Source organism: Centruroides sculpturatus, unplaced genomic scaffold, assembly GCF_000671375.1.
Source record: "Centruroides sculpturatus isolate CEXI.00-Female unplaced genomic scaffold, Cexi_2.0 scaffold1768, whole genome shotgun sequence".
Lineage (NCBI taxonomy): Eukaryota > Metazoa > Arthropoda > Arachnida > Scorpiones > Buthidae > Centruroides > Centruroides sculpturatus.
This window is the reverse complement of record NW_019385929.1, coordinates 120,352-130,236: the sequence shown is the minus strand read 5'-3', so window position 1 is coordinate 130,236 and position 9,885 is coordinate 120,352.

Here is a 9,885-nt window from a genome sequence, read left to right as displayed (position 1 = left end):
CTCTTATCTTTGAATAATATACAATTAATTATGGTACTTTCATAATACGAAAGCATCAGATAATCTCACCGAAAATCACTTATTACATAGATAAAGCGTGCGAAATGAAATTTAATAGGAATACAATGCACCGACGAGTATCGAGCATTCTATATGTTTACATGAGAATGTATGAAATGTAAACATACAGAATGCTCGATACTCTACAGTATGTGTGCTTTATTCGACGATCTATTCATACACGCATAAGCGGTTTAGAATGCAATTTCTACATAAATACAGCAGAGTTTTCATACAGCGACCACTCGATATAGTAATACTATCGACTACTCTTTCGTAGACAGTGTCACCATCTACCAAAGAGTGGTCGATATCACATTAATTCACACACAAACGACGGCTTTTATATTAGTATTTTTTGTATTTATATATTTTATATCGTCAAATAAAAAATGCTTTTATATAATAACCATAATCAACAATTTCAAAATCATATTAGTTATATATAAAGTCTCACATTCCACTTTCAGATTATCTACGTAAATATGATTAGACTCATAACTAGGCTGCACGCTCACGCTTCTTTTATGTTAGTATTTATTGTTATTAATTAAATAATAATTCAAAGAAATTGAATAACATTAGTACTAATTAAATGCAAGGAAATGAATGTTACATTTATAAAAACAACTTTTATTTGCTTTTAATTAGTATAATTTTGTAATTAATTAAAATATATTTAACATTAATTTCGCTTCGATTTTTGAAATGGTATTCACACCAAGTACGAAAATACGAGTAAGAATAGAGGCCAATTCTAACATTACAACTTCAGAAAGTAAGATATCGTATTATATACGAATCAATGAAATGCCAAGATAATTTGAATCGGCGTAAATTTTGAGCTTTTTTTTGCGTCGAGCAGACCGCGTTATATCGAATCAGAGTTAATCGAAGCAGCGTTAAGCGGGTTCTTACTGTACTGATATTCTAAAAATTCCAAACTCTAATCGCAGCATGTGCGCTGGAATTTTGTTATACAACATGAACATTTCTCCAAAATATAAAGCAAGAACAATTTCCAGTTTATCATAGTAAATGATTGCCCAAATAGGAATGGCATAGAGTAATACAAATGAAAGCATTAAACGAAATAATTTTATATAAGTAGAAGTTTTGCATCATTTGCAGCGATTTTATCGATAAGTTCAGACCACGAACTTTCTAAATTTAGATATTTTTGAACATCGTTAAGCCGAATATTACAATTAGTGGCAATGATTTTTCGACAAAGTGCCATTTACATGACAATTGATCGTTTTGGTAACACAGACGACGAATGGGGTTTTTCCGCTTATTTTGGGAGATATTTTTAACCCTTTTTATTGTTAATTTTCGTTAAGCTCAAATCTAATCGAATTATTAAAGATTTGTAATTGTTAAAGCAAAATGGGAATTAATAAATACATTAAATTGTTATTCCCCGCTATGGTTTACATCCCATATGAAAATTCGCGCCGCTTTAATTAATTAGAATTTCTCTATTTTCACAAATAGTTTGTGTTATGGCAAAGGACAGAATTGTGTAATTTGTATAGACCGATTTTTTAAATTATATATCGAACATTAAAAATCGTTGCAAAGATTAAAATTACTATATTTAATAATTAAAGATTTTATCATAATATAAATTTCTGACATTGAAACTTTTAATTAAAACGACCATTTTCTACAATTTTCTATCATAAATCTTTACTGCATTTTGAAATATTTATATATTTGTTACTTACAATATAGATGAATTTAAAACAATAGAATATTTCTTAATTAATGCAAATTCTGTTTTCACAACATTCGCTCACGGGCTGGTTAGTTCGTAATTTCCATGACCACTATGTAAATATTTTGTAAAGAAGTGATCCGATGCGACCATCGTTGGTAAAGTTTAAATTTAATGAAGTTTAAAATACGCCTTTTACCAAAATATGTAAAAATGAAACTTAAGGGAAATTGCCTCGTCAGCATCAATGTGAAGTGGTCACTGACGTCCAGGGTTGCAACAATAGTGCGATTACCGATCCTAAATCGATAAAATGTTTCTTCAATAGCTAATATTTTCGCAAAACAAGTAGCCTACACTTTTCGTCAGAACATATAACCAAATATAAACAAAATTTCATCTGGATTCGACAAAAATTACAAAAGTTATAAGGAATTCACACACAAACGACGGCTTTTATATTAGTAAATTTTGTATTTATATAGTCAAAAAAAATGCTATTACATAATTATAATCGACAATTTTAGAATTATATAAATTATGTATAGGGTGAGTTTACTTTTTGCTAGCTTCTACGCTCGCAGAGCTGATACTTAGCGCAGCCTGACGTCATACTAGCACACTCGTAAAAGTATACACAGTAATGGACGCCGCCATCTTTGAACAAACTCCAAGCTCGTTGTAAATTCTCCGAGCACGCCAGGAATGCTAGCAATGACGTCACAGGTGCGAAAAGTAAACGCCGTGCTCATTGGTAGCTAACAAAAAGTATACAGGCTGAGCGCGCTAGGGGCGAGATTGGAGCTAAAAGTAAACGCACCCATAGTCTCTCTCTCACATTCCACTTTCAGATTATTTACGTAAATATCATCAGACTCATAACTACGCTGTACACTCACGCTTCTTTTATATTAGTAATTTTTATTAATGAAATAATAATTCAAAGAAATTAATTAGTACTAATTTTATTCAAATACAAGGCAATTAATGTTACATTTACAAAAACATCTTTTATTTGTTTTTAATTAGTATAATTTTGTAATTAACCAAAATATATTTAACATTCACACCAAGTACAAAAATAGGACTAAGAATAGAGGCCAATTCTAACATTACAACTTCAGAAAGTAAGATATCGTATTATATACGAATCAATGAAATGCCAAGATAATTTGAATCGGCGTAAATTTTGAGCTTTTTTTTGCGTCGAGCAGACCGCGTTATATCGANTCAGACTCATAACTACGCTGTACACTCACGCTTCTTTTATATTAGTAATTTTTATTAATGAAATAATAATTCAAAGAAATTAATTAGTACTAATTTTATTCAAATACAAGGCAATTAATGTTACATTTACAAAAACAACTTTTGGACTCTGGAGAAAACGGTTTTACTGATTCGTGAATTCAAAACTTCGGGAATACAATCATTAGTCATAATATTACGATATTTAAATATTTTATAAATCTCTGAAAGAACATATTAATTAAAAATGAGTGTCTTTATATCATAGCAACATATTAATTAAAAATGAGTGTCTTTATATCATAGCAACATATTAATTAAAAATGAGTGTCTTTATATCATAGCAAAAATAAATAAATTTGATTTCTGCTATTTTTTGAATCGTTAAGTAAAGAAATCTAAAATTGTACATGACTCTCTATAAGTACAAAAATAGGACTTGAGGCCAATTTTAACATTACAACTTCAGAAAGTAAGATTTAAGAACTAACACTCTTGTTTTATGTATTTGTCGAAACAGTGTCTTCTTGTTTTGTTTGGTTCAATGTCACGACTTGATCAAATTATTTGCCAAGTGTCAATAAATTCACCAAGTCGTGACATTGAACCAAACAAAACTAACACTCTAGTTATTTCATTAATTTATATTATTTAACTGAACGATTCAAGCGTCCAAATTTATTATTTTCAAACTAAATTTGCTGTTTAGAACAACATTGACATAATTGCTGAGATTTTAAGAGTATTCACCCCATCACAAACTCTCCAATACAATATTGTAGTATAGTTAAAACATATTTTAGTCCAGCACAAATACTCAATACAATCCAGACAAACGTTTTTGTCTGAACTGCTCTTCCAGTCGAGTCTTCTCGGCCTAAGGTTCTCAGGCCAACCTTTGTTCGGTTAGCACTGCACTACCGTGACCCTTATTGGGAACTATCCCAAATTTTTTCGGTGTCCTCTAGGTTTTTGCGCCGTGTCTCACCGGTTCTTCCTCTGGGAGCCACCGCTTGTTGCTTGTTGAATTATCTGGTTTCTCCTACCACTGCGTACTGGAAACAGACCCTCTGGACGTGTTTCCCTGACGAATATACCTGGACTTCAATGTAACATACCTAGTCGACGTTCTAGTCTGCTACCGGTGGATCTCTCTTAGAACTTGATCTCTGTGACAGTAGTTTTCGGTACACTTTACTTTGTACATTGAGACAGAAGAATAGTTAAGTACTTTTTACGCTAACAACTGGTTTTCTTTCAATTTTAGCCTCTGGTTTTCTGGAGCAGATTCTCCAAGAGCTATCGGACCTATCTTTACACGTCTGTCCATCTCACTCTCCCCAGTTGGTGGCCTTACACTTATCAGTTAGCTATTTACACTACTTGCTGTAAGTTTGTTTACCAAAGGCTCAACCATCTGTTAGCCCTATGGGCTCTGGCACGGATGACGAAAATATATATATATACCGACTCTCTCAACGGGGATGAAGACAACATAGGATATTCACTGTTTTGGACCTCTTGGTTCCTCATCAGCAGGTTTACAGCAACTAAATTCTGATACAAGATTTTATAAAATTACAAAAAATGTTATAATTTTTCCCGACAATAATACGATTAAAATGACTTAGTGTTATGGTGGATAATTACATCGAAATTTAATTAACACATCAACATAAAAATTTGTATCATATTTTTAAACAACATACCTGAATACAATAAACACAAATTTTAAACTTAAATATTTAAAGCTGGTTAAAACATTTTCTTAGACTTAGGCCTACGTATTCTTCTCTTCCCTTTGCTTGTACAGTACAATTATCATATCACTAAATTCGTTTCCTTTATAAATCTCTCCACCTTGTTACTTCCCTGTCGATGATACTGTTCAACGATTGGTGGATTTTTCTTCCCAAATTATTATTGATTCTATTGTTTGGTCTTGTTATGTAAATATGTCTTTTAAAATCATTACTTTCTTTTTTCTCTATTTTAACAGTATTTAAATGTATTTTGCATCCTTCTTTATTGTAGTGTTTTGCTGCAGCCGAATTTGCATAATTACCTTTACCCTCAGTTCCCATTGATGAGTTAATTCGTCAAGCCTACATAGCCTTACGAAAAACGTGGTCCTTAAGGCCATTTTTGAAATTTTTTTTGAATTTTTGGAATGTTTTTTAGGTCCCCAAATTTTTTCAAAATTTTTTGCCCGCGCGAAAAAATTTTATCGTGATTTTAATTAGCCTTTAATAAGGCTCGATTAAAGCTTAATTGTTTTTTAATGGGAGTTTTTTATCAAATTTATTTCATGGTTCCTAAGTTGTAGTGCACGGATTTTCCTTCGGTAAAGTTATTTAAAGCTAGTTTCTGATGTCAAAAACGACCTCCGATAGTTTTTTAATTTTTTTAATTAATATATTTTTTTAAATATAAATTTAATTAATTAGAGGGGGTCGGAAATCGCGATTAAAATCTTAATTTTTAAAAAATATTTAAAAATATATGCGTCCGTCGAATTCACCCTATTTTAAACCCTTGACCTCCCGCGGCGTATATGAGAATGTCCCGGGAAATCCAACTCCAGCTGTGTTCAAGGTCATCCAGCTGTGTAAACAATAACTCATCCATGTTAAATTTCACAGAAAGGCGAGACAAAGGAAAATAAAATTTGAAGGGTTTTCTTCAAAATTAACGCATTTCTTTCGTTTTTTTCAGTTTTAAGTATTTTTTATGTTTTTTAATATTAATTTAATATTAATTTAATTAATGATCGGGAATGAAGGGGTTAATGGCTCGAATACGTTCCTTTATACGTATTTTTAATAACATAAATCCCCCTAATACACAAACCTACCCGAGAAATTTCGGAATTTTTCGACAAAAAGCACAGGAGTCGAAGAAATTGAACAAAATCATGCCCCATAAACACACACAAACATCCATACATACAGAAAAAACAACCTCGAATTTTTTGCATTTCTGGACGTTTCAAGATTATTTTACTATTATGGTGTGTACAACCGTCAAAAGAGGAAGGGATTTGGGGATTTTTCCTCAAGCCCATTGGAAACTTATAAGCCGGCAATGATCCCTATCCCTACAAATTAATGTTATTTTTACTAACAAAAGATAAAATCTTTAAGACTGCTTGTTTTATTAATAAAGATACATTCCACCTATTTAATTTGTTCAAAAATAAATGGCAAAATGTGCCCGCTGTGTGGAAAAGAGGTCCTGTCTACCTCTAGAAACCGTACAAGCTCTCAACGGCCTTTTATCTATACCAGTGTTTCTCAACGGGGCGATATCGCCCCCATGTGGGCGTTTTTCCATGTTGAGGGGGCGATTAGTAACAATTTATATTTTGGGGGCGAAGGCGATATAGTAAAACATTATATTAAGAATAATTAGATATTTTATTCGTTATATCGTACAATAATTAAACAAATAACATTATACTAATCACTAGTCTATTCGATGCAGTACGAATTTGGCGTTAGCTTTGGCCCTCGGCATCAGAATTTTGAAGTGAAGGGGGCGATACTACGTAACGGTTTTATTGAAGGGGCGACGATTCGTTAGAGGTTGACAAACACTGATCTATACTAATCTTATAAAAAGGTAAAAAGTTTGTAAGTCTGGATGTAGGAGGTAATCTCCGAAACTACTCATCCGATTTCAAAAATTCTTTCGCCAATATTTAGAATGGAACTTCAGGGTGGACTTAGGCTGTATATTATTCCGTTAAACATTTATATAAATTAAAAGATATCATCTAGGTAAGAGTTATATTTTTGGTGTCAGCGGGTGGCGAGGGGCAAGACGCGTACGTATACGAGTTAGTTAATCGCGCGGCGCAATCGCGTGGTCGGCGAGATACGCAGTGCACGTGTGCGAACCTGTGATATATAATTGTATGTCCTGAGTGACTGATTCATCATCGTCCGGAGCAAACCGCTGAACCTAAAGAGGTGAAATTTTCTGCACAGTTAGGGTACGTCAAGAAAAATCACACTAAGAAGGGATTTTTCGAATTTCCCACTGGAGGAGAGGTTTTAGCATTGAATCTGGTGACAGTGGTTTATCTTAATGGAAGTACTAGAAACATTCTAGTACTTCCTAAAATCAATTTCAAACAAAATATTTTTACACATTTTTGAACTTCAACATTTTCATAAGAATTGAAATTTTAAAGAATAATTAAATAGATAAATATTCAAAAAATTTAATCACCATTAACAACTACCTGAGTTCATTCTTAAATTTGATTAGATATAATTATGGTGACTGTTGACAGCTGTCATTAATGAAAAAATGTAAGAATCATCAACAGGTATGGTAGAAGTAAATAGAGTGAATGGAAGATATTTTATTTATGTATATATTTTTTGGGAAAAGAAGGATGTAATAAGGACACAGCAGATGAACTGGAGAACAGCAATATATCTCAAGCTGATAAAATCAGAATCCTGGTCAGTTCATCCTGCTTGGGGGAAATATGATTATAGTGAGTTACTTGACATCAAGAATACCATGAGAATGAACAGTAGAAGGCTTATTTCAAGATCTTTTTCAATCAGTGTTCAAAGTATCAAACTATTAAAATATAAATATGATAAATCTTGTGTTCAACAATGGCACCAACTTGATAGTAACTTGCACCTGAGTCAAAACGGATTTTTGCACTCCTGTTTCCAGAACAGTTTCCAACATAGAGCACTTTTAATAATGGGACTCTGGTATAGACTACTGTATTTATAAACGACTTTAATTAAGATACATTTATCAGATTTTTTGTATTTGGCTTATTATTTTTATTTATTTATTTCTCCTTTTAAACATTTTGATCACTCATTTTTCCACCGAGACAGTTGTCTGATCACCTCATCCATTGCACAGTTGGCTCTAACTCGAAAAATATTTATTGAAGGCCTTCAAAATAATCCCCTTCCTTATCAATGCACGCTTGCCAGCGGCGCGGAAGTGCTTGGATTCCGTTCAGCGTCTCCTTCTTATTGAGCACCCGAATCTGTCGGATACTTCTCTCCCAGCGTCGGAAAACGCACTCCCCGAAGGGGTTCCTTCAGCTTGGGGAAGAGATCGAAGTCGGGTGGCGGAGCTGTTTCCAGCCGTTTTTTTTGAAAGTTTGATGATCTGTGCACTGATTCCGCCACCTTCGTTTGACTAGCACCTGTGTTAAAATGCGATGTTCGCTCGTTTTCGAGATTCTTGTGTCCGCCTCAATTTCTCTTACCGTGATTCTCCAGTCTTGGTCGAGCAACGTTGCAATGATTGAAGCGTTTGTGTTGTCAGCTGTTACAATCTTCGATGCTTGTTCGACCGTCTTTTACTGTGAATTGTGGGCTTCGTGGCACACGAAGCCCACAATTCACAGTAAAAGATCTTCTAGACGCTTCTTTTAACGCGGCATGAATTTCGGGCACTTACTTTTTTGCCGCACACTGTTTCGATGCGAATATACGCACGTTGCTCTATTGCTGAAATCCGACCCGACGGACTGTTCTCGTTGTCTTTTCGAATTTTTGGCATTTTTCCTTTAAACGAATCCCACTACCATATGATACCAATGTGTTCGTAAGACTTCAATCTACACACTGTCTACGTTGCCTACAACGCCCGCTGTGCATTACTTTTGGGATAACTCTCGTAATTAATAGAACTTAAATGGAATTTTTTACATAGACTTATAACGGGAATCCGAAATTCGACGTATTGTCGTTATTGTTTTTTGAGAAGAATTTCTGTGAAAAGTATAATACGTTAAAATATGCTGGGTCAAATTTTCAAGAAAAATAGGAAAAACAATTTGGCAAGAACTTGGCCGTATTTCGAATGTTGGGTAGACGATCTTTGACTTATCCACAAGCTATAACAATGCGACAATAGGATCATGGGCGTAGCCAGAGTTTTGTTATGGGGGGGCCTAGTGGAGGCCAACCTGACACAAAATTGAATTATTTCAAATTATTGTTCATTATTGGGCACCGAGCAAGCCGTTCACCTTTTTTTAGTATTCAAAACTTTTATTTTAGCTTTAGGTTTTTACAAATCGACTCAACACTTTTTCGGCTGTGATTTCGTGGGGAGGGCACCAGGTTCCCTGGGAGGGGCCGTGCCCACCCAGGCTCCCCCCTCGCTACGCCCATGAATAGGATGTTTAAGAGTTAATATCTCGGGACGAGGAAATGATTAAGAAATAAACTTTGATACGGTAGCTTGTGTATAAGAGGCATTGATGCTATTAAATTTGGTGGTTAAAGTTCAAGAGGGTAGGGAGATAGAGCGGGGTCACGTGTGATATTTCAAGAGGGTCCGGGTTAATGAAGATTTTACTCGTTACTAGCATTTGTAATATTTTTTTTTTTTTGTTTTTTTTAATAAAACTCACTTCTATACTTAAAATTAATGCTTTTGCGGTTTTATTATTATTAAAAATATGAAAAGTTTATATAACAAATTCTCATAACAGATGGCGCCACACACAATTTTATTTATTATAATTTAATTAAAAGTATAAAAGTTATTTTCTAAATAAAATCTCACAACAGCCGAGAAAGTTACGCAACTCGTTAGTTTTGATCGATTCTTTTACAAAAACAGTTACATTTCTCGAAACGAACGATCTTTTACTCAGTTTCAATATAGAAAAATCTATACTTGATTGTTTCGTGTAAAATACATACACGATATTTTCTATCGGTCAGGTAAATTCGTAAAATTCGCTTAATTTAATATACAAATTACTTTAACGTTTACGTAACTAAACTATAACACGCATATTTAATATAACCAACGTTCGATGACGTCAGGTAACCGCTTTTAAAATGGCGTCGGAT